Here is a 27,105-nt window from a genome sequence, read left to right on the forward strand (position 1 = left end):
CCTGGCAGATCCTCTGTTATGATCGCCGTCAGCGTGCCACATCAGTGTTGTGTTTAGTGCTGTTTCTCTTGTGCGTCAAGAAGTGTGATTTTAATTGTGTACTGCCTTGAGGTTTCGCCGTCAGTGTTTGTTATGTGCTACACCATCTGTCGATACCTTTCATGCTCCAGTCATACTGTGCCTTGTGTTCTTTTAATTGTTGCAGTGTGTGGCTTTTTGTGTGTGCTACTTTTAAACAGTTTTAACAGTTTTTTTTTATCTCCATTTTACGGTCACCCCGTTTTTTGTCTATTGCCTTCCATGATGTTCCCCCTTTTTTATATCTATGTTCACCATATTCTCTCCTTTGTTCTTTTTAAATGTCTTCTATTGTTTGTTCTATGTCTTTCGGCTGAAGAGCAGCGCATATGCTGCTGCCAGCCCGCCCCGATGGGGAATTGAAATACAATAAAGAGGGGGGTAGGATGGCTGGCAGTTGTCCAGTCGAAATATCGTGGATGGAAGCTAACAACGACCGGCTGCAAGCCCGAAATCTTCGCCGGGAAAATTTTAAATTTCACTTCATTAGGATGTGTCGGTCTCCTAAGCCAAAATCAATTTCAGATGCAGTAGTTCGAAAACATCATGCCCAACGCAGCAGCCTTTCTCTTCAGAATCGTGTAATTTTTCTGCATATTCGTAGTTAACAAATCCGAGTCATTGCTCTTCCATCATGTTTTGAAACTTTTGCATAGAGAATATTGAGAAATTGTTAAAATGAAGCAACTGGCGCGCCAGCATTGTATGTGATTTGGACTTAACGCACAGATTGGACAGATGACTACCCATTGCCACGCATGCATGGACAATCAGGCATAGCCGCACCAAGAACTTTTCAATTGGCCTCAACCTGACGGCCCCTGGCATCGCAGCCAAATTGAGTTTGTTGGTCCTCTCTGGAAGAGAAGGAGTCTCATTATCGTCTATGCATACAATAGATGGAAAATCAAATGAGCGTATGGCATTGTTGGCCGGGAGGCGCCATGCAGGGAAGTTCGGCCGCCGAGTGCAAGTCTTCTTTCAGTCGACGCCACATTGGGCGACCTGCGTGACGGTGGTGAGGATGAAATGATGAGGACAACACAACGTACAGTCCACGAGCGGAGAAAATCTTGACCCCAGCCGTGAATCGAACACGGACCGCCGGCCGGAGTGGCCGTGCGGTTCTAGGCGCTTCAGTCCGGAGCCGCGCGCCTGCTACGGTCGCAGGTTCGAATCCTGCCTCGGGCATGTATGTGTGTGATGTCCACATCGAACAGATGTGCAGAACTATAGACCTGTATCTCTAACGTCAATCAGTTTTAGAATTTTGGAACACGTATTGTGTTCGAGTATAATGACTTTTCTGGAGACTAGAAAGCTACTCTGTAGGAATCAGCATGGGTTTCGAAAAAGACGGTCATGTGAAACCCAGCTCGCGCTATTCGTCCACGAGACTCAGAGGGCCATAGACACGGGTTCACAGGTAGATGCCGTGTTTCTTGACTTCCGCAAGGCGTTCGATACAGTTCCCCACAGTCGTTTAATGAACAAAGTAAGAGCATATGGACTATCAGACCAATTGTGTGATTGGATTGAGGAGTTCCTAGATAACAGGACGCAGCATGTCATTCTCAATGGAGAGAAGTCTTCCGAAGTAAAAGTGATTTCAGGTGTGCCGCAGGGGAGTGTCATAGGACCGTTGCTATTCACAATATACATAAATGACCTGGTGGATGACATCGGAAGTTCACTGAGGCTTTTTGCAGATGATGCTGTGGTGTATCGAGAGGTTGTAACAATGGAAAATTGTACTGAAATGCAGGAAGATCTGCAGCGAATTGACGTATGGTGCAGGGAATGGCAATTGAATCTCAATGTAGACAAGTGTAATGTGCTGCGAATACACAGATAGATAGATCCTTTATCATTTAGCTACAAAATAGCAGGTCAGCAACTGGAAGCAGTTAATACCATACATTATCTGGGAGTACGCATTAGGAGTGATTTAAAATGGAATGATCATATAATGTTGATCGTCGGTAAAGCAGATGCCAGACTGAGATTCATTGGAAGAATCCTAAGGAAATGCAATCCGAAAACAAAGGAAGTAGGTTACAGTACGCTTGTTCACCCACTGCTTGAATACTGCTCAGCAGTGTGGGATCCGTACCAGATAGGGTTGATAGAAGATATAGAGAAGATCCAACGGAGAGCAGCGCGCTTCGTTACAGGATCATTTAGTAATCGCGAAAGCGTTACGGAGATGATAGATAAACTCCAGTGGAAGACTCTAGAGGAGAGACGCTCAGTAGCACGGTACGGGCTTTTGTCAAAGTTTCGAGAACATACCATCACCGAAGAGTCAAGCAGTATATTGCTCCTTCCTACGTATATCTCGCGAAGAGACCATGAGGTTAAAATCAGAGAGATTAGAGCCCACACAGAGGCATACCGACAATCCTTCTTTCCACGAACAATACGAGACTGGAATAGAAGGGAGAACCGATAGAGGTATTCAAGGTACCCTCCGCCACACACCGTCAGGTGGCTTGCGGAGTATGGATGTAGATGTAGATGTAGATGTAGGTTAGTTAGGTTTAAGTAGTTCTAAGTTCTAGGGGACTGATGACCTCAGATGTTAAGTCCCATAGTGCTCAGAGCCATTTGAACCATTTTGAACCCGGACCCTCTTGCTTGTAAGGCAAGCACGTTACCAACCAGCTAAGCAGGTGGACTATACAGTAGATATCTGTTTGACATTTCTATGAATTCGACAACTAGCACTAACAATTTCAAAGTAATCGCTTCTGTCTTTTACTTAGAAGGGTGTTTTCTTGTTGTTTCTCAGCGCCTATGGCACACTGCTTTTTCACTACACTTCGCCAGCAGAATTATGACATGGTGGTCACCAATTCACTTTGCTGCATTTCTCTCGCCTTCGACATCTTTCTGCAGATGCCAACTTCGCAACGAAGTTCCATAAAAAGAACAAAGTCTTTAACCGTGTCTATAACAAGCCTCGCAACTGGGAGTCTGGCACCCTCGTCATACAACGGACCTAGTGCATTATGGCACTGGCAGCAAATCAGGCACCCATCGACGGCAACAAAACCACTTACGTTTTTGTGATTATTGCGATCGTGCGGAGGATTTCCATGTTTCAGAAACGCTACCTGCAACTCAAACTGCTGCCCCCGAGCAGCCTTTGTCAGTGCCTTATGTTCGTGCACAAGGGTCAAAGGATGACTCTTTCCGTAGATGTCGACTTCTGCCCGCCCATATAGTCGCTGATGTAGCGCCAGCATCCGTTGCCGTTCTCAGTGACGTCACTCATGGGCAAGGGGCCTGCATCAGCCGTTAAGCCTTCGGCGTCCTCACAGGCTCCAGTGCTGCACCCCCTCGTGCTGCTGCATTGACGTCCTACCTCAGGATTTTAGCAAATGTTCCCGGAGGTTCGAAAGGTGTCTGTTGGGACGCGGGTTAGTTGGTGCCAACTTCCATCACGCCACAACCAACCCCATCAGTTGCACCACAGCACAGACAACGAGAGAGCAGCGAACGAGACCTTTATTTAGGCGACAAGAAAGATTCAGCTTTGCAGCTTCACTGAGCAGTCGCCGAGAGGAGCAACTAGAGCTTCCTTTCTACAATTGGAGTTGTTTTAAATGGCCCTTTACCTCTGTGGGAACTGGAGTCGGTATTGTCTTTGACACGTGAAACGTCACTCGACAAAATATTGTCACAGCTCACCAGAGATGATATAGAATTCCTCTTCAGCATTTTTAATGTCGGCTGAGAGGCAAGACACATTACCCTTTCAAGTCAAACAGCGTTTTAATATCTTCCATGAAAGCTTGGGGTCTCTCGTACCAGCTATTCCGGCGAATGAAATAACCTCGACACATCTGCAAACAGAGCAATGTCCATGGCTTCCTATGCCCGCGAGAGGAACCTCCAATGCGTGGCTGTTACGGTATACGGGTCACTTATGCCACATTCTAAGAAGGTACATGGGAAATGTGTCGGTTTACGACGAGACTAGTGGGACGAAACGATTAAACTCCTGTGCATGACCTAGATTCCTGCCTATGCTATTAGATTGGAGGTTCTATTATACTGAAGAGCAGCTGTTTTATGTCTATTTATCAGCCAGCTAGGTTTTTCTCCTATATCATAATGAATCCTTCTCTATTCAAATTTTAATTTTTATTGTAAGTAGAAGTAATAGATAATACAGTTCTGATATGCGTGCATGTGTGTGTTTTATGTACACTGTCTCAGATTTTTGTGTGGGCGCTAGAGACTTCGTTGACGCGCGACCAAGTGCATCATAATCAGCATCTTGAAGAATGGAAATGAGCGTTTTGCGTCAATGGCCGGGAGGCCCCTTACGGGGCAGGTCCGACCGCCTTGGTGCAGGTCTTATTACATTCGACGCCACATTGGGCGACCTGCGCGCCAGATGGGGATGAAATGATGATGAAGACAACACAACACCCAATCCCTTAGCGGAGAAAATCCCCAACGCAGCTGGGAATCGAACCCGGGTCCCGTAGGACGGCAGTCCGTCACGCTGACCATTCCGGTATCGGGACGGACATAATTAGCATCATGATCACCACCATCAGTTAGTTGCTAACATAATTTTAGGTAAAATTTTTGGGTCGGCGCAACTTGCTCCATGGAAGTCCACCTGCCGTTCTGGAGTCTAAAGATGATTCTTAAGGATTGAAAACCGTTACTCCGATTAAAAGAAATTTGCGATCAAGACTTTGTTTTTCATTATTATACAACTGTAGGTCTCCAAGGTTATGTTGTCCTCTTTACACATCAGGCAACACCAAATCCAGAATTTCCGTAATTCCAAATCGTGTAAGTCGAACCACATCATGATTTATTTGACAGTTTCAAGGCCAATTTCCTACTCCATCCTTGTCCAATTCGTCCTTGTGCTCTGTCTCTAAAGAAATCGTCGACATGACCCTACGCCCGCATCTTTCTTCCTTCCATTGGCAACATATACTGACATGACAAAAGTCAGGTGATAGCATGTACAGATGGCGGTATTATCACGTACACAAAATATAAAAGGGCGTTGCATCGGCAGAAACTGTCATTTTTTACTCAAATGATTCGTGTGAAAAAGTTTCCGACATGATTATGGCCGCACGACGAGAATTAACAGACTTTGAATGGGGAATGGTAATTGGAGCTAGACGCATGGGACATTCCATTTCTAAAATCGTTAAGGAATTCAATATTCCGAGATCCACAGTGTCAAGAGCGTGCCGAGAATACCAGATTTCAGGCATTACGAGGTGCATTCAACTTCGAAGTCCTCCGATTTTTTTTTCTAGTTAACTACTTACCCGAAATCGATTAAACTGGCGTTACTTCTCGACGTAATCGTCCTGCAGACGTACACATTTTTCACAACGCTGATTCCATGATTCCATGGCAGCGGCGAAGGCTTCTTTAGGAGTCTGTTTTGACCACTGGAAAATCGCTGAGGCAATAGCAGCACGGCTGGTGAAAGTGCGGCCACGGAGAGTGTCTTTCATTGTTGGAAAAAGCCAAAAGTCACTAGGAGCCAGGTCAGGTGAGTAGGGAGCATGAGGAATCACTTCAAAGTTGTTATCACGAAGAAACTGTTGCGTAACGTTAGCTCGATTTGCGGGTGCGTTGTCTTGGTGAAACAGCACACGCGCAGCCCTTCCCGGACGTTTTTGTTGCAGTGCAGGAAGGAATTTGTTCTTCAAAACATTTTCGTAGGATGCACCTGTAACCGTAGTGCCCTTTGGAACGCAATGGGTAAGGATTACGCCCTCGCTGTCCCAGAACATGGATACCATCATTTTTTCAGCACTGGCGGTTACCAGAAATTTTTTGGTGGCGGTGAATCTGTGTGCTTCCATTGAGCTGACTGATGCTTTGTTTCTGGATTGAAAAATGGCATCCACGTCTCATCCATTGTCACAACCGACGAAAAGAAAGTCCCATTCATGCTGTCGTTGCACGTCAACATTGCTTGGCAACATGCCACACGGGCAGCCATGTGGTCGTCCGTCAGCATTCGTGGCACCCACCTGGATGACACTTTTCGCATTTTCAGGTCGTCATGCAGGATTGTGTGCACATAACCCACAGAAATGCCAACTTTGGAGGCGATCTGTTCAACAGTCATTCGGCGATCCCCCAAAACAATTCTCTCCACTTTCTCGATCATGTCGTCAGACCGGCTTGTGCGAGCCCGAGGTTGTCTCGGTTTGTTGTCGCACGATGTTCTGCCTTCATTAAACTGTCGCACCCATGAACGCACTTTCGACACATCCATAACTCCATCACCACATGTCTGCTTCAACTGTCGATGAATTTCAATCGGTTTCACACCACGCAAATTCAGAAAACGAATGATTGCACGCTGTTCAAGTAAGGAAAACGTCGCCATTTTAAGTATTTAAAACAGTTCTCATTCTCGCCGCTGGCGGTAAAATTCCATCTGCCGTACGGTGGTGCCATCTCTGGGACGTATTGACAATGAACGCGGTCTCATTTTAAAACAATGCGCATGTTTCTATCTCTTTCCAATCCGGAGAAAAAAAATCGGAGGCCTTAGAACTTGAATGCACCTTGTACCTCTCACCATGGACAACGCAGTGGCCAACGGATTTAACTTAACGACCGAGAGCAGTGGCGGTTGCGTAGAGTTTTCAGTGTTAACAGACAATTAACACTGCGTGAAACAACTGCAGAAATCAGTGTGGGACGTACGACGAACATATCCTTCAGGGCATGGCGACGAAATTTGGCGTTAATGGGCTATGGCAGCAGACGACCGATCCGAGTGCCTTCGCTAACACCACGACATCGCCTGCAGCGTCTCTCCTAGGCTCGTCATCATATCGGTTGGACCCTAGACGACTGGAAAAATGTGGCCTGGTCAGATGAGTTCCGATTTCAGTTTGTAAGAGCTGATAGTATGGCTCGAGTGTGGCGCAGACCCTACGAAGTCATGGATTCAGGTTTCAACAAGACACTTGGCAAGCTGGTGGCGGCTCTGTAATGGTGTGGGCTATATTTACATGGATTGGACTGAGTCATCTGGTCCAACTGAACCTATGATTAACCGGAAATGGTTATTTTCGCCTACAGGGAGACCATTTGAAGCTATTCATGGACTTTATGTTCCCATGATAATGCGACATGTCACCGGGCCACAATTGTTCGCGATTGGTTTGAAGATCATTCTCGACTATTCGAGCGATTTATTTGGCCACCCAGGTCACCTGACATGAATTCCATCGAACAGTTATGGAACATAATGGAGAGATCAGTTCGTACATCATGCACCGGTAGCATTTTCGCAGTTATAGATGGCTATAGAGGCAGCGTAGCTCAAGATTTCTGCAAGGGGACTTCCAAAGAAGATTTTAGCTTCCAAAGAGTTGAGTTCATGCCACGTCGAGTTGCTACACTACGTCGTGCTAAAGGATGTGGGACACGATATTAGGAGGTGTCCCATACGTTTTGTCGCTTCAGCGTAATGTATTACATAGAGAAAAGGCAAAAAAATTAAAATTCACACCCGCGACCCTAGTAAGGAACCGGCCCATTGTCCTTCAGCGATCACGGCTAATTGAGCTGACGAAACCGATACGCAGGTCTATCCCCGCGAAAGTTCAAAGTGCTCGTTTACTCCATACTTTATGAGACGAAATGAATAATATCGACGGCTTGTGTTTATGGTCAGCAGTGATTTTGTTGTCCCCTTTCGGGACTTTAAAGGAAGGCCGAGAGCAGCAGGCCATCTGAGCAGCGGGGCGGTATTTTTAGCTGCGGCCGGTAAACGATGTGCAGGCGCGTCTGTGGCGGATCAAAGCGGCCGCGCGCTAGCGCTCCCTGGGAAGTGCTCGTCCCACGAAATAAAACAGTACCCACCAGCCTTCCAGGTTCCCCATGGAGGTCAGGGCTGTTGCTGCTCTCCCGCAAGGTCTCAATGTTTTTCTGTGTGACAGCACTTCTCTACGCTACGAGCGGTAGCAGTAAAGTTTTAATTACCACTTCTAGAAACAATAAACTTGCGTGCTTAATTTATTCTTTGTTTGCAAGTACATGTCTGCTGTCCTGGTAGACACTCCAGTCAGCGCGCCACAGTAACGTGCCACTCCGATAGATGAGCCAAAACAAAGTGGGCCATCGATTGAACGGATTATTTTGCGGTATTTCTTATCCTGCGTTTGAAGGAGGACAACGCTGCAACAATCCATGCTGAGTTGGCGGAACCCTACACCAACAGTGCACCAAAATAGTTCAAATGGCTCTGAGCACTATGGGACTTTAGATCTCAGGTCATCAGTCCCCTAGAACTTAGAACTACTTAATCCTAACTAACCTTAGAACATCACACACATCCATGCCCTAGGCAGAATTCGAACCTGCGACCGTAGCGGTCGCGCGATTCCAGACTGAAGTGCCTAAAACCGCTCGGCCCCTCCGGCCGGCCAACAGTGCACCATCCTATGACGCAGTGGTGAGGTGGCGTAGACGGTCCCAGTGTGGCCAAACAAGTGTGAATGACGAAGAACATAGCAGCAGACTATCTCTCTTTCTCGATTGGAAATTGCAAGAGAAGTCGAGGCCCTCGTGTTCGAAGAACGACCTACCGCAATTGAGGAAATACAGGAAAAAGTGACAGTCGGTCATGGATCAGTTTTAAACATCGTTTACAACATTTTGAACATGAGAAGGACACAATCCACTGAGTTCCGCGAGTGCTCGCATTTATTGAAAATGCCCGACAATGGAGCTTAAACGAGGGGAAGGCATTATACGGTGGGAGTAACTGGATTTTATTTTTATCTCCACGTATTTTGGCATGTCTCAGTCTTGAAACACCCTTATGTTATTGTTGTGACATCTGCTGTAGTTGAAGTATTACCTTGCTTAGTATTTTCTTGTCCACCTCCATATCTGAGTGGTTGCCTCTGAGCCTCCACCGGTACATTCCTTTCAAAAAAATAAAAAATAAAAAGGTTGTAAGTGTGGCTGACTGAGAAGCAGAGTACCTGAGTTCGAATCCCAGTACTGACAAAGACTTTTTCCTGGTGGGAGGACTGGTAAGGGCTGCACACAGCCTAATCAGGCTGACTGAGGAGCTACTCGACCAATCAGTAGCAGCTGAAAAGTCAAGAAACCCCACAACTTGTGGGAGAGCACTGTGCTGACCACATTCCTTTCCTTAAAGTATCCAATGAACCCGTTGAGAGACGATGACACAGTAGTCAGTCAGGCCTGACTGGCCCATCTAGGCCAAAACGTTGTACTTTAGCTTTTACTATTTTCCTGTTCACTACCTTACCCAAACGTAAAAATCCTTGTATTTATGATTATCTGCATGTGTGTTGTTTACGGTGACTTTGCAAAGTAGTGGAATGTGGATCGTTGGACCATCAGTACGTAGACTCGCAGATGGTTTGGATATTCCAGTTCGTCTTCGCAAAACATGACCTCACGGTAAAAATACCATTTCTCCTATGTGAGAAAGACAATATCAGAACGACAGGAATACAGGGAAGCATTTTGAGGATATATAAATTCCTGATGATGATGATGAAGTCCCATACTCCGAGGAGCGTAGGGGACGATGCGGGAGAACCGCACCGCTGTACTAGGCAAGGTCCTAGTGGAGGTGGTTTGCCATTGCCTTCCTCCGACCGTGATGGGGATGAATGATGATGAAGACGACATAACAACACCCAGTCATCACGAGGCAGGAAAAATCCCTGACCCTGGCAGGAATCGAACCCGGGACCCCGTGCGCGGGATCGAGAACGCTACCGCAAGCCCACGAGCTGCAGTACAGCCAAACAAATGTTATGTTTCTGTGAATTAAAAAACAAGGTGGTATCACTATTTGTAAAATCTGAGCTACTACGCCAAGTGCTATAGACCCTAATGTATTTAAACAATGTATTGACATCCTCTTTATATGCACAGAATAAAGGGATGGTGGACATAGCGTAGCACATGATCAGTCTGTCAGCAAAGAATGACGATTTTTTTTATCATACAGGGTATAAATTTTAAGTTGACAAACCAGAATAGCTTGAAAAATAATCTTCACACGAAAAAAATGTGTAGAATCCAAAGTTGATTATTTTCGAGGACATCTGCTGGTGCTAAAATTAGCCCACCACCCCAGCCCCATGGGGGTGGGGCGGGAGGCAACTTCAAAATTTCAAATGGGAACTCCCATTTTTATTGCAGAATCAGGTTCTACACAAAAAAACAACGTACATTTTGTCTTAAACATTTATTTTGATTCTTGGTAGTTGGCGCTGTAATTCAAGAAAATCCATGTTCTCATTTTGCGTGGAAAATGGTTACGGATAAATAAAAAATACTTATTTACTTCGTAAAATGAACTGCCAGATCTACTTGAAGACCTGAGCATCGAACTTCGACAGAACATGTGGTTACAACATGATGGTTGTGCAGCGCATTATTCATTAGCAGCGCGCGATGTACTAGGTCGATTTCACCAGGGTCGCTGGATCGGCAGGGCAGGTCCTGTGAATTGGCCAGCCAGATCGCCTGACCTTACCTCACCATATTTCTTCTTATGGGGTTATCTTGAAACGTCCCCTTAGAACAATTGTACATGTGAAACGTCCACTTAGAACAATTATACAAGCCTGTGCTTAACCTGGCACACAATAATTTTTAGCGCAACGCAATCTGACTTTCAATAACCCCTACAAAACAATGGCCCTGACTAACTTTAACCTATACCTTTTACAAATCACTTACCTCACAAAAATCTTCGCTACTCAAGCTACTGCAAAACAGCGAGCGCCACTACTGCCAGCTAAATAAAAGATTCAAACCACTGGAGGCACTAACTACTGATAGGGATAGTTAGCAAATGAAAGATATTATTAGAGAACAAACAATGTATTTACCTTAATATTCATAATTGACATCCAGTCTTACAGATTATCAAAACTCGGCCATCTCTCTCCCCACGTCCACCACTGCTGGCGGCTCACCTCCAACTGCCCAGCGCTACGCGCTGTTCGCATCCAGCTATAGCAGTTCATGACAACAATGGCAGACAACAATCCAAACTTTTCATATAGAGAGTGCTACGTAACGTTGCCAATAAAAAAACATAAACAGCAAACTTACATAAAGAAAACATAAACAGCCTACTTACATAAAAACATAAACAGCAAACTTACAATCTAAAAGATATCGTTTATCAGGAAACGCCTACCACTTGCGAAAACATGATGCAAAGAAGAAGAGATGGTTCAAATGGCTCTGAGCACTATGGGACTCAACTGCTGTGGTCATCAGTCCCCTAGAACTTAGAACTACTTAAACCTAACTAACCTAAGGACATCACACACACCCATGCCCGAGGCAGGATTCGAACCTGCGACCGTAGCAGCAGCGCGGCTCCGGACTGGAGCGCCTAGAACCGCACGGCCACCGCGGCCGGCCGAAGAAGAAGAGATACTTGCGCTGCAATTACACCAGACATGTTATCAAAATGTGTGCAGGGATTTACAGCACGAGTCAATAAATGCATCGAAGTTGGAGGTCATCACTTTGAACATTTGATTTCATAAAACGGTGAGCTGCAAGGTTTAAAAATGGCTCTGAGCACTATGGGACTTAACATCTGTGGTCATCAGTCCCCTAGAACTTAGAACTACTTAAACCTAACTAACCTAAGGACATCAGACACATCCATGCCCGAGGCAGGAGTCGAACCTGCGAACGTAGCAGTCGCGCGGTTCCCGACTGAGCGCCTAGAACCGCTAGACCACCGCGGCCGGCGAGCTGCAAGGGATTTACGGATAACAAGCAGGCCGAAAGCGAGAGGCGAGGGGACTCACTGGAAACAAGCACCCAGAAATTCATTAACTTGCAAGTATTTGCAAATAATCAACGATAAAACGAAACCAATCGTTCCTTTTCAAGACCACCAAATCTTAAACGGGAATACGTTAATCTTTAGTTAGCGAGTGGGTTAGTCTCTTCCTCAGTTAGTCTTTTACTTTATTTACTGTGTGAGTAAATGAGTTCACTCGTTAGTAATTAGGATGTCTGGCTAGTAAGTTAGGTAGTCAGATGATTTTGTTTGATAATTAAAAGTTGTGTGGCCTCGTGACCACGAAACAAACAAAACGTATCCGAATCTGCGAAAGAAATTAGTATTTGGGTCAACATTTGTAAAACTCCAATTCCTCTCTCTCTAACCCCACCCCATGGGGAGAGAGGGAGAATTTTAGTTTTAGAGGAGCAAAATTTACGAAGTAAATAAGTATTTTTTATTTATCCGTGACCATTTTCCACGCAAAAATGAGAACATGGATTTTTCTTGAATTACAGCGCCAATTACCAAGAATCAAACCAAATGTTTAAGACAAAATGTGCGTAGTTTTTTATGTGTATTCTGATTCTGGAATAAAAAATGGGGGATTCCATTTGAAATTTTCAAGTTGCGTCCCGCCCCACCCCCAGGAGGCTGGGATGGCGGGCTAATTTTAGCACCAGCAGATGTCCCCCTCGAAAATAATCAACTGTAGAGTCTACACATTTTTTCGTATGAAGCTTATTTTTCGAATTATTCTGGCTTGTCAGCTTAAAATTTACACCCTGTATATTACAGCCGACGTAAAAATGATTACTGTACAGGTGTAAATACAGAAAAAAGGTCAGGGTGATTGATTATTAACAACGTCTCACTTCTGGAAATATCCACAAAGACTAAGAGACAAGTTATAAAAATTACTACACTGGTGGCTTGATGCCTTCCTGTGGAGGCCTGCGGCCAGTGTGGCAATTGGAAGGCAGTAGCCTCATTGTTCCATGCATGCAACGTGAATGTTATACAGCAGCCTGCCCAAGTGCGTTTGTGGCGGCAGTAGCACAGTGATTCCCTGTAGCTGCAGCCTCACCATCAGACACGGAGTGAGGACCGTAAGGATTGCATAATAGCGGCAGTGGCAAATTGAGGGTATCCCAGAAACGTTGTGATGAACTTCGAGGGGTTGTAGAGGGTGTCTTGAAAACAAATCCAGAATAGGAACCCATGTCCGGAAACATCATCCAACGACGTTGCCGAGGGTTGAAGTTACAGACGCTGGTGCTTGCCACTAGGCCATCCCTCGGCAGCAAACGTGACTTTGTACGCTGACGGACTTTATACGGAACGTCTCACAATGTTATTTGTTATTCAGTGCGCCGGCCGCTGTGACCGAATGGTTCTTCAGTCCGGAACCGCGCTGCTGCTACGGTCGCAGGTTCGAATTCTGCCTCGGGCATGGATGTGTGTGATGTCCTTAGGTTAGTTAGGTTTAAGTAGTTCTAAGTCTAGGGGACTGATGGCCCCATATGTTAAGTTCCATAGTGCTCAGAGACATTTGAACCATTTTTGTTATTCAGTGATCGCGTCTGATTGCATGACCACCGTTGGAGCAAATGAAACTACCTGCTGCGTAGACAAGCCTTGTCTCTTATGAATGTGATGTTCTGTTGCCTTGGTGGATGACGGTCTCGGAGACAGGTTTCCGTCTGCAATTTATTTCTCTCTTGTATACTGAAAAAATTGGAGATTTTAGAGGATTCCAGGAGAAAAATAAACTGTGGAAGGAAACCCCGTGTTCGAAACCGTCATCCACCAAGGCAACAGAGCATTGCATTCGTAGGAGACATGGCCTTTCTACACAGCAGCTAGCTCCATTTTCTCCGTTTGCAATCGTGGCAGTCACTGAATAATAAACAACATTGTCACCGTCACCGTGACCGTCACCGTACAAAGTCTCGTTTGCTGCCGAAGGGGTCGCCAGCTTCGACACCATGTAACGTCGTTGCATGGCGTTTCCGGACACGGGTTCCTATCCTTGATTTGTTCCTCCAGACACCCTATACCACTCCTCGAAGTTTGTCGCAACATTTCTGAGACACCCCTATATTGAACGAAGTGGCACAGTATTTTTCGACATTTTTCGGTGCAGTGCGTTGTGTGGTGATTGTTTAAAAATAGACGTTGCAATTACTCCTATTTTATCCCAGCATTTCCGGCAGTACTTACTGCAAAAGTTCGTTTCCTCAAAAATTATGTGGCCATATTGCTTTCGGGTGAAACGTTCTTCAAACGAATATATAAGGAAGACCTGATCAGTTGTATCCATGAAGTGTATTCACGGTTGCAAATACGAAAAACCATCAGTTGTATAAGGGAATGATGACAATGAAAATTTATGCCGGACCGGGACTAGAAACCGGATTTACCGCTTTACGCGAGCAGTACTTAACTGTTTTGGCTATCCGTGCATGACTCACGGCCAGGCACAATGTTTCATATGTCGTCGTTCCTGCGCCACAACCTGTACTCGCACACACATTATGTAATTCCCGTACAGGGGAGGACATTTTAATTCAAAGTCGCTGTCTAGTATCAGCGAATAAATACGACACTGCAATGGCGATGTCGTTAAGAAGAACGATGCAATTTTCCTTCCGTTATGTATGCCTGCCCCCTCGTGGATTCTGTGTACATTTTATTCATTAAAGAATTCTCTCGAATTTCTGCGACTGCATTAAATAGCATCGCCCGTGACGGAATATTCTGCAGTTTTAGCAGTCGCTAAATATACTGGATTTCATAGGAAATTATGGCGATTCGTTGGTACTGCAGGGGTTTCGACGCTGTCCTGCTGCCAAGCTGGATGCGAATCCTTCTATAGGAATGCCGAAATAGTGTTTCCAGTATTTGTTTGTCACTCTGACGTTCAGCCCTTACCGAGCTGCAGGAAAGAGCCGGTCCCACACCGCAGCGAACGGATTCGATCGCCAGTCCTCAACGCATCATAAACATGGCAGAATTATATGTGCCAGTCATCCGTTCACAATTCTCATAAGGACACCCCTCCCCTTGCTGAACAATGTAATTACAACAACAGTTCAGCATTTTTCTGTGAACAAGGAAAACCCATGGTGGCTTGGCTTGCTGATTCTGCTTTTAGTTTTACACTACAGAGCTATTATTGTAAACGCTATGCACACAGCCATCCTATGATGTAGGTTTGTACATCTACATTTAAATTATGGTCCCAGATACATAAATAAAAAAAGAAGTACCATTTTTATAAGACAGTGAAAAATCTGTTTTTCACAGACCGAAAAAATATTCTCTCCAGCATCGGAACCTTTTCAGAGTCAATGGGTGCAACGCAGCGCCTCAAGCAGCCGTAGAACAACGAACCCTGATTCGCTGGCCTTGACTGCACTGTAACGTGGTAAAGTGGAGAGGCGAGATTACTTTGGTGCAGTCCTAGGCTGCGATTCTACTGGCGAATTGAGTGCGATATCGGGGCGCTTCCCACATTCATATCATCGTAGACTGGCTGTGAGCTACATTTCACCTGACAAACCGAAAAAATGAAGCTTTCAAAATGTTCAAATGTGTGTGGGTTCCTAAGGGACCAAACTGCTAAGGTCATCAGTCCCTAGACTTACACACTACTTAAACTAACTTATTCTAAGAACAACACACACACCCATGCCCGAGGGAGGACTCGAATCTCCCGCAGGAGGGGCCGCGCAGTCCACGATATGGCGCCTCAAACCGCACGGCCACTCCGCGCGGCAAGCTTTCAAAATACATTTTGTTCAACGTAAGCTATTCAACACGAAAAAATAGAAATCATGAAATGAAATATCGTGTGGTAAGGGCATTCCGGAGGTAGACCTGATCGCCTGGTGCAAGTCTTTTGAGGTGACGTCACTTCGGCGACTTGCCCGTCAGTGAGGATGAAATGACTATGAGGAGGACGACACAAACACCCAGTCCCTCAGCGGAGAAAATCTCCGACCCAGCCGGGAATCGAAGTCAAGTCTCCCGGCATGACAAGCCGGCGCGCTGTCCACTCAGCTACGGTGGCGGACATCGTGAAATTAATGCAATAAATCCATTAAATTATGTAAACTGAAGTTGGAGGGGAGAAGGAAAAGGAAAGGAAAGGAATTAAAGGTATCAACTGCATCAGGACTTTATGTGGAACCAGTGGCGACCAATGAAAATGTGTGCCGGACTTGGACCTGAACCGAGGAACTCATGCTTACTAGACAGTTGTATTAATCAATGCAGCACCGGGACACAGTGTTTATCGCAAATACGCTGATTATCTCGGCACGATCCCCAGCCAACTCACATTCCCACCTAGTGCCACCTATCAGCAATACCCACCCATATTCTCCACGCTCGCTAATTTTAGATTCCCACAGGAGGTTGAACATCCGCACTGCAGGTTCTAGAGTCATAGTCCATCAAGACAAATCAGTTACATGAATGAGTGGTGTCTGTTCTTTCAGGCATGGTTGAAAGAACAGACACCACATTGCATCTGCAGCTGTGATGCTTCAATCGGCAATATATTTATAACCTACACTGCAGATGCACATTTATGTTTGACATCCAGCAGGAATCTAAAATTAGCGAGCACGGATGACATAGACAGGGACTGCAGATAGGTAGCGCTAGGTGGGACGAGAGTCAGCCGGGGAGCGTGCCAAGATGGTCTGTGCATTTGCAATAAATACTGTGTCCGGGTGGCACAGTGGTTAATGCATCTGCCTGTTAAGCAGGAGCTCCTGGTCTCAGGTCCCTGTCTAGCACACATTTTCAAAATGTTCAGATGTGTGTGAAATCTTATGGGACTTAACTGCTAAGGTCATCAGTCCCTAAGCTTACACACTACTTAACCTAAATTATCCCAAGGACAAACACACACACCCATGCCCGAGGGAGGACTCGAACCTCTGCCGGGACCAGCCGCACAGCCCATGACTGCAGAGCCTCAGACCGCTCGGCTAATCCCGCGCGGCACACATTTTCACTCATCGCTGATTCTGCATGAAGTTCCGATACAACTGACATAATTAGATCCTTCCATTTCTTTCCTTTCTCCCCCCTCCGGCTTCAGTCTACGTAATATGTATCACAGCTGCAGATGTCACGTGCTGCCTGTTCTTTAGGAGATGTCTGAAAAGACAGACACCACACATGAGTATAAAATACATTATAATGAACAGATACGAAGCCTTGTATGCAAACAGAGTGCTGTAGATGGCATCAGAGTTGAATAAGCCGTTTTTAAAGTTTATTTCGTGTTTTGCCACTTCAAGGAGTATTAATGTGGCATTTTTGTTGATATCCAGCAGGATTATCTGAATCACTCAGACCTTTTTTTCCTGTTGCAGATTTGTCAGTTTTGAACTAATATTATGGGAACATTTTTGGCAATTTTTCTAGCTTTATTTCGTAACTCATCGGATACCCTGATTTAATCACTTCAGGATGCAATGCGTACTCGCTGAACCAAAAAGGTGGCATTCATATGCGTATTAATAATTTAAAAAGGTGTACACGGTCTGGTCACATAAAAGGGACCACTGCTTATGATCGACGCCACTCACAGACGGCAAGTGGCAGCACTAGCAGTGGAGTGTGTATAATGCGTATCGGGAAGAAGCGGGTCACGAAAAACAGTGCAGTCGTTGTCATAATGCGGAAACGGAGCGATTGACGTCGAAAAGAGCATGATCATTGGCTTTCGGGCGCAGGGTGGCTGCATTTCCGAAACTGCTAAGTTTTAAAACTGTTTGCGTGCCGCCATGGTTAATAGATACCGCGCATGGCAAAATAGTGCTCTCCAAACCTGGCGCAGAGGTTACCGTGGTGCAAAGAGGGGTCACAGATGACAGGAATGAACGACGACACCCAAGATGCGAGGGTAATCCCAAAATTAAGGTCTCCTATTTATTTATAAGTACAGAACTCTGTTTGTCTGGCATTGAGAATGGAGCTCCCGTTGGATGTTACCGCCAAGTGCGAATTGCGCGTAGTTATTCGGTTTTTGAACGCAAAGGGCACTGCGCCGATTGAAATCCATCGCCAATTGACGGAAGTGTATGGTGAGTGGTGCATGGATGTCAAAAATGTTCGTAAGTGGTGTAGAGAGTTTGCAGCTGGTCGGACCGAAATTCAAGACGAACAGCATGGCGGCGAGCTGGTATGACATGGACATACAAAAACTGCCACAACGTCTACAAAAATGCATCGACAGAAATGGTGATTATGTCGAAAAATAGCTAAACGTTCAAGCTGTAAACTGATGTAAACCATTGTAGAAATAAAGAGGTCTATGTACTTATAAAAAAATAGAAGACCTTACTTTTGCGATTACCCTCGTATATACTGACGAACAGACGTGCAACTGTTGAGCAACTGACCGTCCAGGTGAACGAAGGGGCTACCAACTGTCTCCTCAACAAGAGTTCAGCGAACGATATTGCGTATGGACCTCTGCAGCAGGGGCTTGGTTCATTCAGGCATGCTGACTGCTGTTCATTGACGACGATGGCTGAAATGTGCATGTTGCACGCCAGCACCGCAACTAGACGTCTGCTCAGGGTCAACAGGTGGCCTTTTCAGGTTAATCACGTTTTATGCTCCATCGGACAGAAAGCAAACACACTGCAATGATTGTTGAGGGGTCCAGGCTGGAGGAGGGAGCGTTGTGGTCTGGGGCATTCCACGTGTAAGCTCGCCAATCTAGAATGCACAGTGGACCAACACAAGTATGCGTCCCCCCTTGGGGACCATTTCCACCTGTACATGCACTTCGTTTTTCCTCGCCAAGATTGCACCTACCAGCAAGACAAGAAAACGTGTTACATAGCTCACAATGTACATGTGTGGTCTGAAGAGCACCAGGAGAGTTTAGTGTACTCCCCTGGCTACCAAACTCTCAGGATTTAAACCTAGTCGAGAATTTATGAGAGCACGTCGATCTGCCTGTTTGTGCCATGGATCCTCGACCGAGAAACCTAGGCAGCTGCCAATGGCACTGGAGCCAGCGTGGCTCCACATTCCTGTTGGCAGAGACGTGCAAAGCTGTCCTTTTTCAGAGATCGGTCAGAACTTCTGATCCATTGGAATGAACTACATCTTTTTCATGACTCATCACCCGAAGTCCACTCAGAAAATAAATACTAGGGTATCACTTTGCCTTTAAATTCGTCATCATGCCTCTGTTTTACCTGATTTAGTCCTATTTTGAACTATTATAGAAAGAGACATAGTAAGTTTGTTTTATATCCCTAGTAGTTTAGAGATTTAAATGTACTGCATTTTATCTCCTGTAAAAATTAAAAATATTACAACAAAATCGTAAATATTTTTTATCAACTGGAAAAATTTTAAAGGTAAGACTGATTCTTGTCACACTTTCAAATTTTTATTGGAGGTAAAATACAATATAAGAAATATAGCATATCTGTAGTTAATTTAAGTATCTACAGTTATTTACAATCGGTATGGCTATATATCTATCTAAGAAGGAAGAATTAATCAATAGTATGATTTATAAATAAAATTTGACCAATTTTACTCTAAGTAAGTTAGTTTTTTTTTTTCTCAGTGCAATATTTGTCCTGCTTTTAGAAATATACACTCACAGGGGTCTGACGTAGCTGCAGTACATGATATTTTCAGAACCAATTGGTATAGCGTTGGCTACAGCAATTTTCTGGTTCTCCACCAGCTTAAGATATTTCTGTTTCTAGGCAAATATGCCTCACATAAATATAGGTCTAGTTCAACATTCACTGTACATTCTGAGTCATGATATCCTTGGAGCTGAGAACACATTCCACACAGCTGTACTATTTTATCGAAAACCACAAACGGATATAATCTGTTCCTATCCTCAAAGAAATCAGTAGCTATGACTTTCAGGGGTCAGGAGCCAGTTCTCGCAAAATAATAAAAAATAATAATAAATGATCAGAAAATAAAGGAGTAAACGTAATCAGCGTCTTAGGAAATGCTATATCATTGATGACAGAAATGGACACACAAAAGAAACTAGAAAGATTCTATTACATTAACAGAACAATGTATAGAACCTACTGAACTAAAGTAAAAAAGGAAACTCTGCCTAATTTCTACAACGCAATGTCAGGAACAACAACGATATTTGGAAATGAATCGAGGAATTCTTTAAAAAAATGAACAGAGAATACAAGTATTGGAGGTGAAACTCCCAAGAAGAGTAGCTGAGTACACACTGTCTAACAGGAGGATTAATGCTCATATCAAAGAAGACCAGGGAGAAAAAACTTAAATGAGCAGATTAATGAATACAATAACAACTGAATCGCCTATGACACAAGCATGGGTGGTCACAGAATATCCATATTAATAACGACTTACAACCCAGTGGGCATAAGGTGTTAAGGAAGACCGAGGAAAAGGTGAAATTATCAATACTTTTAAACAAGAGATTGTAACAGGCAAATGTCTAATACATGGGGGTAAAAGAAGAAATATTATAGTTTTTTTAAGCTGTGATGTAAAAAGGTTTGAAATCAGATATAAGACCATTGTCCAATGTAATTGGTATCTTGAAGGCATTAATCTGACCAGGCTAAATAAATAAAAAATTTACATGTATAATTATGTACAGAAAAATAATTATGTAAATGCGCACTGTTATTTTGATAAAGAACTACATCCAGTAAAGCCAAATTCGGAGGGAAGGCGTTGAGTCAGGAAAGCATGCTGCAAGCTAAATCAGTGAGTGAGCCAACAGTGCAGGGAGTAGAGAGACTCTAGAGTTTCATTCACTCTGTGTGACCTGCCGGCGATTGGGATTGGCCAACGTTCGGGATCGGCTGGTGATCGGAATCAGCCGCCGAGCCGTAGCGACGGGTCGCTTTGCGATCCGCTCTGTGCGAGTGGTGGCTGAGGATTGCTGTCTGTGCGACTCACATGATCGCGAACAACACATTTCGTGTGCTACGCTACGTCAAAGTGTAAGAATTAACAACTCATTCAACAGTATGTAAAAGTTTATTGGTCTTCCGAACTTTCAGATTTTCTTCTCAATTAAAAAGCGGAAATACAGGGTGTAAACGATAACTGTTTGCAATGCACCACAGTAGTGCAGAAAAAGTTGAGACGAACAATTTGATATAGGACTCTTGTAGACTACAAAGTCAGGAAACTACTTCAAATGGGCCAAAAACAACCAAGCTTGGGCGCATGCGCGTCGCGATGTATATTTTCAGTATTCTCTGGCTCTCTTCGAGCAAACTGTTACTCCTAGACAAAAAAATGAATAGGACCTTTTTTGTAGGAGATTTAATGTAGTTCAGTTTTGTACCGGGATACGTTTCTGCTAGAGGCCGCGTTTTTCGAGTTATTTAAGAAAAACATACAAAGTGACCACAAAACCACCGCCACACACATCTGTCACCAAGCAGGATTTCTAGTGTGTAGTTCATGGCACTCACACCTAGCATTGGACAAAAATGTGTGACTACACTAATCATTTCCCATATTCGACCGTTCTTGGTCTTCACTGACTGGGCTATTACGCCATGGACTTAGTTGGCCACTTCATTAACATTAAACTTTCCCTTGAGAGTAATGAAAGAAAATAAGAAAAACGCCTTTTTGTTACTGCACATGTTATTTATATATTTTTATTTAATTTGTGCACCCAGACGCGTTTCGCCTTATTTCAAAGGCGTCACCAGTGGCTGTGTTATATTTCGAAAACAGAATGAGCACAAGGAAAACTGCAAGCTTTCAACTAGTTTGTGACATGAGAGAAAGCTGTTCGGCTTACAAACAATGAATTAGACGCTGATCTGTAAGTACCATTTTATCTTACTATAAGAATTTCAATGAATTGCTTTAAATCTGTAATCCATATGTGCAAACGATAACCTATATGTGCAAACGAAAAAATCGTGTCTTATTTCAGGACATCTACTGTTGCCTTGTTTATAGGATGAACGTGTCTGGATGCACGACTTAAATAAAAAATTTAATGTGCAATGCATACGCAACTGCGACGAAAATTGCAACCAAAATAACTTTTTAAAAAAGACTTGTAAACGTTATGCAGAAATTAATTATGCTTACAATTTAGTATGAATTTAACCCTTGCAACCGTAGTAGCCTCATAATTAGAAGGCCAAGCAAATGAAACGATTTAATTGTTAATTGTATCCTGCCAAAATTCACAAAACTATGAGGTAAGATTCACACAAACGTCAATTTTCCAATTTGAAAGTGCACGACAAGGCCTGTGGGGTAGTAGCTCAGTCAGCGAAGACAAAAAATGGTCGAATATGGGAAACAATTCCTACATTCGTACAGTTTGTACAGTGGTAGAAGGGAGTGCCATCGAGAACATAATAGAAATATTAAGTTGTGGGGGATGAGTGTGGGAATGAGGGTGCTTTGTAAGATCCCTTTAGTAAGTTTTTCTCTAATAACTTGACAAATGCGGCGTCTATCGAAAACTTATTCGAGTACATAATTACATTACATTAAATTTCCTACAAAAAAGGTACTATTCATTTTTTTCTATGACAAATAGTTCGTACGCACAGAGTGAGAGAATATTGAATATCCCACGTGATACACATGTGCAGTAGCTTAAGTAATCTTTGTAGTCCAATTCGACAGACTACAAGTGTTCTTTGTTAAAATGTTTCTTCTATACTTCTACTACGCCACTGTGGTACATTGTAATCAGTTACCATGTACACCCTGTATAAGGTGCAAAGTGATCTATTTCCAGTAATACAGTGTTCTGAAGAACTTACCTTTCCTCATTTTCTATTCTTTTCATGGCTAAGAAAAGCTGCACACATTAGTAATATATGTAAATCCATACATGGACATGGCCCACAGCGCATTCTGTTGCAGCTCGGGAAACGTTTGCCTCAGCATGTGACATGGGGCACTGTTGCAGCAGTCTGCCGCAGAATCTTCGTTCTGCTCACTGACGTCACCAGAGAGACATTTCGGATCAGAGGAGCTGACGCTACTTTCTTCTGAGTCATCGATCACTCATTCCTTAGAAGGATCTGGCTCTTTCTATCAGTTCAGGAGCGGATCGCCCCCCTGTCGGTACCCCCCAGAACATCACTGACTTTCTACCTGCACACACTGCAAAAGGTGGTTATTCAGGCTTTACTTTGCATATAATACTGAAATATGCCTACCGATAAGGTATCAAAGTAATCTACTTCGAAAATACTCCATAGATAACAATCAATATTTTGAGATATAATAAGCTTTGTGTTTGAGAGCTGTTGAAAAATTTCCAGAACTTCGTCCACAACATTTTTCTACACTTACCTTTTACTAGTGATCTTTCATGGTCACCTTCGAAACACTCTCCTCCATAATTGATATGCCGCTCCCAATGATGTTTTCACTTCCAGAAGCAGTCTTGGTACCCCTCTTGCTGAATAGCGCGAAGCACCGTCAGCGAATTTTCTTTTATCTCGTCTATCGTTGCAAATCTTCGTCCTTTCAACGGGGTTTTCCACTTTGGAAATTAAAAAATGTCCGCAGGGGCCAGGTCTGGAGAGTACGGAGGATGAGGCAGCACAGTGATTTCGTTTTTCGTGCAACAGTCACGCATCGACAGGGATGAATGTGCGGGTGCGCAATCGTGATACAAGAGCCATGAGTTGTCTCGCCACATTTCAGGCCGTTTCCTTCTCGCCTTTTCTCGCAAGCGTCGCAACACGTTCTGATAGTACCATCGATTAACAGTTTGCCCCTGTGACACGAATTCATGATGAACTAATCCTTCAAAGTCAAAGAAAACTATCAGTACGGCTTTGACATTTGACCTGATGATCTTTTTTTGTTCTAGGAGAACCTTTCCCGACCCATTGGGAAGGTTGAATCATGGTCTCAACATCATAACCGCAGACCCACGCCTCATCGCCAGTTATAGTTCTCTTAAGGAGCATCTCGTTCTCATCTCCACCATCTAAAAGCTCTTCACAGACTGCGAGGCGAGGTCTTTCTGGTCTTGACTCATGAACCGTGGGACGAACTTGGCGGCAACACGACGCATTCCAAGATGCTGTGTCAGATTTCATGATATGATCCAATTGAAATGTTATATTCTTCTGCAATCTCTCGGACAGTCAGTCTCCGATTGGCACGCACGAGTTCGTTGACGCTCCTGACATGAACGTAGACGTCGAAGGACGTCCTGAACGAAGGTCATATTTAACTTCCGTCCGGCCATTTTTAAACCAGATGAACCATTCGTAACACCGAAATACGGCATAATCATTCATCACCGTAGGCTTCCTGCATAATTTGGTGTGTCTCTATAAAGATTTTCTTGAGTTTCACGCAAAAGTTAATGCAGACGCTTTGCTCCTCTAACTCTGCCATCCCCAAATTCGCAAACTGTGCTACACAACGTTCTATTCGATACAGCACTGAACAGTAACTAAAAGACATACAACAATGGAACTTCCTCCAATTACGCAATAAGTACAGGCGTGTGCAGGGATGCCAACCGCATTTCGCTCCAACACACCGTTGGCGCGAAATTACAAATGTTCCGGAATTTTTTGAGCAGACCCCGTACTTCCTGTCAAATTTAGTTCTTTGGGCACACACATTTTCAAACTCATCGAATCAGCTATATCAAAACTGCCAATTTTTGAATCTTACCCCCTCTTGCAAAAATTTCTGCAAGCGCCCATGCACAGGATGTAAACGCAACAGCCATATTCGCCTTACAATAACAACGAAAGAAATGAGACCGATGCAGTTTATTCACAGAAAGAAAAGAAGAGAACTAACTCAACTAATTCTGTTTGCAATTTCACTTTTAGTTTGCAATACAGATAAATCGTTGGGTCCTCCTTGCAGAAATGTCAACCTGCACTCGAAATTATGCGAAACACAATTATAGGGCAGTTGTTTCCACCAGGGATGTTAACAATCACCCTCCAAATGAACTCAACAATGAAACAAACGCTACAATAGAGACATTGCTGCTGTCTTCCTCACCATGTTTTCAAATTATGTGAAGTCCTTTGTGTGTGTTTGTGTGTGTGTGTGTGTGTGTGTGTGTGTGTAAACCGGAAATAGCGGCGCTCCCCTTCGTCTCGGCACTACTGCTGCCAGATCCAGTTTGTAGAAAATTGGGACTTAGAGACTGATGGTTTAAGGACTCCAGTCATCGACGACTGCAAACCTTCAATCAACCAGCAAGGAAGACTAAAAGCACGTAAAGTTTTAGAACTGTATGGCAGACCTCAGTTTTTCAAACTGTTGCATCACAAAAATACAGCAACTTAACATAAACCTTTGTTGCTCATTGTCCCAATTGCATTACCAAGCAGGGTCCCTTCCTTTTCTGGAATGAACCCGAGTGTCGTTGAAATTCATACGCCAGCATTAAAGTAATATCATTCCATTTCACTGCTTTAATTTCAAAGTTCAGTTAAAGTATTCATAGCTGGTTACAATATTTAGATTACACGGGCAGGAATTAAGAGTGCGAGTTTTGTTACCATATTTTAGCTTACCTGTGACTGCAGCTCAGCTTCGTATGTACTAAATCTTACTATTGTTAATCGTTCCGAATCATTTAATTCATGTTCAAAGTTAAATTTCTTATTTCTAAATTGCGTAGATTCAAGTAGCTTTTGAAATGATTGTTGAGGTAGCCCAAGACTAACCTTATTTTATTGAATTTCGTAGTGCTTCAGAAGCAAAGTTCATTATTAATTTAAGTCACTAAATTAACTTTCAATTTTCCGGTTTTATTAATTCTTTTGCTAAATTAAGTCAGAGTGTAGCGAAATTTATTACTTCTGACAAACATTCAGTTTTCACACAACACATGTCAACCTTCAGTTGCCACGCTTTTAGTGCTAATTTTCATTTTCAGTTATTATAGTAGTTGTCCATAGGACTGGCGACCGTAATTTTCCCCAAATCTCAAATATCTAATTAACGCCAATTAATTGTTAACGTAACGACCACACATTTATTTTCTTTATTAATTTTACCCTTTTCTCAAAACTAATTTCCACCAATTTCATTTGCATTTTTCCTTTCATTTAGATGTAACCCTTTCCTCCCTCTTTACTGACAAATTAACTTCGGTAACGATTGATTTTCCCAAATTTCCATTAGGTGCACGCAGTTTAATTTTTCACTGTCATTAAGGTCGATAAGTGAGGGGGAGGTTACAGGGTCTGGAGTCATTGTAGATATGGTGGGCAGAATGTATGTCAAGGGCAAGGTGGAAATTCAGTTCTGCCAACACCTCCACCTCTGTGACCACAGGACTGAGCTTCGAGATCACAGCAGTGAGGATTGGTGGAAGGTGAGGGGTTTGGGGCTGGGAGACAGAGGATGGCATAAGGAAGGGTGTAAGGGTGGCATGAGGACCAAAGGTGGGATGGGAGATCTTTTTGAGGAGGTCCATGTGGAGGGAGGGGGAGGGATTATGGGATTTTATAAGGACAAAGTCCTTGCAGGGAATAAGTTGGGAAATAGGGGCATTGGGGAAGTACTTGCTGATTTCCAAGGAGAGGGCATGGGTGTCAAGGAACTTGGGGTTGAGACAGGAGAGGACGAAGGTGGAGGGTGGGGATGCAGGAATATGGGTGGTACCCATGGGGGGGTCAGAAGGGTTGGGGTTGGTGGTGGTTTTTTTGATGGGAGGTGCAGAAGTGGGACTGACACTAGGACGTTTAGGGGGTTTTGGTGAAGGCATCCTGGGAAGAAGGGTGAGGGATAGGCTGCAGCAGAAGGTGATGGCAGGCAGGCCCAGCTTGAGGTGTGCAGGTGGTGTAGTGCATCATCTGGAGTGGCGACTACTGCCCAACGGGCTATGACCCTGGAAGGTGAAGGAGCTGCTGAGGTTGTAGGATGACTGCGGATGGGTGACACTCATGAGGATGAGTGGCAGAAGTGGGAGTGGGAGTGGGAGCAGGAGCAGGAGTAGGAGAGTGCTGATAAATGTGGAGATACAAGATGGGCGAGGAGATGGAGGAGGACGAAACTAATGAGGGGAGGCTGGGCATAAGGAAGGGGGCCAGAGAAGATGCTCCATGAAGTGATTGTGGGGTAGGTGAGGGGGAGATGTAGATGATGGTGGTGGTAGGAGTGCCTATGTTGAAATGGAGATGAGCCTACCGGTGACAGGCGTCACT

This window comes from Schistocerca cancellata, chromosome 4 (genome assembly GCF_023864275.1).
Source record: "Schistocerca cancellata isolate TAMUIC-IGC-003103 chromosome 4, iqSchCanc2.1, whole genome shotgun sequence".
Taxonomy (NCBI): Eukaryota; Metazoa; Arthropoda; class Insecta; order Orthoptera; family Acrididae; genus Schistocerca; species Schistocerca cancellata.